The sequence below is a fragment of the Etheostoma spectabile genome, chromosome 21, assembly GCF_008692095.1.
Source record: "Etheostoma spectabile isolate EspeVRDwgs_2016 chromosome 21, UIUC_Espe_1.0, whole genome shotgun sequence".
Lineage (NCBI taxonomy): Eukaryota > Metazoa > Chordata > Actinopteri > Perciformes > Percidae > Etheostoma > Etheostoma spectabile.
In genome coordinates, this window is record NC_045753.1 from 21,607,656 (window position 1) to 21,609,791 (window position 2,136).

A 2,136-nucleotide genomic window follows, 5' to 3' on the forward strand; every position below is an offset into this window, starting at 1 on the left:
TGTTGCCTGAGCTCATTACTATTCAGGAGCGCTCCCAGTTGTGCTGGGTAAAGGAGGCTGATAGCCAGGCTTTCATTGGCTAGCTGTTAGCCAATCAGAGTCAAGCAGCTTAACTTGTTGAATATTAATGGGAACTGGCACAAATCGAGTCTTCCTGTAGGCTTTCTATACCACACTAGAAGGGCTTGAAACAAGGTAACGAGGCATTTTTTCCACAAAAATTGTTACAGAGTCCATGGTAGAACTTTAGACATTACCACAAAGTAATAAAATACGTTTGGCAGGGCACCTTTAAAAATATATTTTAAATATGTATTTCATTTACAAGAAATCTGTGTTGGACGTTTTCCTGCTACTGTAGGATCACATCAATGTGATAAATAGTTTTTACTGCCCAGCAGCTTTTGGAAAAGGGCCATTGAATATTCCTTGTGAGGTATTTGAAGAAGCTCTTTGAACTTGATGAGTAGCTCACCCCACCATAACATGTTTTCACTGTGCTCGTCATTTGTATCAATGAAGTGCACTGGCATTTCAGACACTTCTATTAATTATTAAGACTGTTTATGTATGTCCACTGGAAAAAAAAAACAAGCAGAGGATTCTCTTGATGCTGCTTGAGAGCTTTTGATAAAACTTTATTTATTTGTGCAAGCTTCTGTCACAAGGTTTACATGTGAAATGCCTTCCACATTCTCTTCAACTCTCGAGGCGCTGTTACATCTGACAAATCACTTTAACTAATGTTGCTGTTGCCAGCAGGGATAGAAATCAAAGTGCACAGACGGGCCCAGAGCAAAGTCTCTGGAACTGGAACTGTGTGCTTGTAGCAGCTAAACAGACAGTTTATTTGGTCTGATACGCTTGATGTGTGTTGCTGGGAATTCCTTTAAGGGACGTCTTAGTTCTGCTTTGATGAGGGTTTTTTGTTTTTTGAAGGAAATCTTGAAACCTGGTCCGGTCTCAACCCAATAAATTCCCGGCCATCTGCCATCAAACATTATCATCCGTTTCAATCAGCAGACATGTTCAGGTTCAGTGAAGTTTCAACCACTGCTGTGAACGTGACTCCCCAGAAGTCATGCAGCTCCAGCTAAATTGTCAGAAGAAATCTTGGAACCATGTAGCGCACAAATTCAACTTGTGACTTCTTGCTGTTTTTAAAGATACACTACCCCTTACATGTTGTTTTTATAATTGTGACTTCTAACCAGAAAGCACTCTTTCTTTGACTCTCCAAATGATCCCCTGAGCAGTTATGCATTTCATTGCTAACAGTGTGACAACAAGATGCGTAAAATGGATTGGCGTTTGGTTAAAGATTGCCCTTCTCCTCATGTGAGAGTGAAGGCATGTTGCAGGATCATTACTAAAAGTGTACGTACGCCCAAAAGCCAAAAATGGCGTACGCCAACAAAAAAATCTGATTTATAAACCGTGCGTACGCACATCTGTAAGCAATGTTCCCTTTGTAAATCACAGATTACCTGCATACCTCATGCAGCATTACGCAGGTGGTCGCTGCAGTATTTATATGTTTACAACAATTAGAGTGATTGTAGACACCTTGCCAAAATCCCAGTATCAACTAATGCACACACACACTTTTCTTCATACAGGTTTTGTCACAAACAGTATTAAAGTTTGGGCCAATAAAGGGGACATCAAGTGTATAGCGCGAGAGCTTAACGCCTGTATTTCCAGACTTTGACATTTGATGATATATGCACAGTACTAAAAAACAGGTATTTAGTTATTTAGGCTACACTGTGTTCTCCAGTTATCTAATGCTCTTTTATAAACGTGGCGTACACACAAAACGGGACTGAAAATGTGCGTACGGCACTTCTCACACAAAGGTTGTGATTTATAAAAAACAAACTTGGCAGGAGAATGTGCGGCCCTCCACGCAAACTCGCCCCCCCATGCGTACGCACATTTTGGAGACAAAATGGGATTTGGCGACGCAGATGGTGAGGTGGTGAACTAAAGTCAGACTGCAGAAAGTTTATATGGGAAAAACAAGTTGTCGTAATATTTTCCAGTATTGATGCCTCACACATGTTTGTTCACTACATATCATCCACGTTATCATGAAGATTACATCAGAATCAGAATCAGAATCAGCTTTATTCG

General features: G+C 40.5%; 1 protein-coding gene across 2 annotated transcripts in view; it reads left to right on the forward strand.

The window, feature by feature from the left end:
• Window positions 1-2,136, forward strand: part of rhbdl1 (rhomboid, veinlet-like 1 (Drosophila)) — a 45,101-nt gene that overhangs the window by 35,660 nt on the left and 7,305 nt on the right. The gene's annotated exons all lie outside the window — the stretch shown is intronic.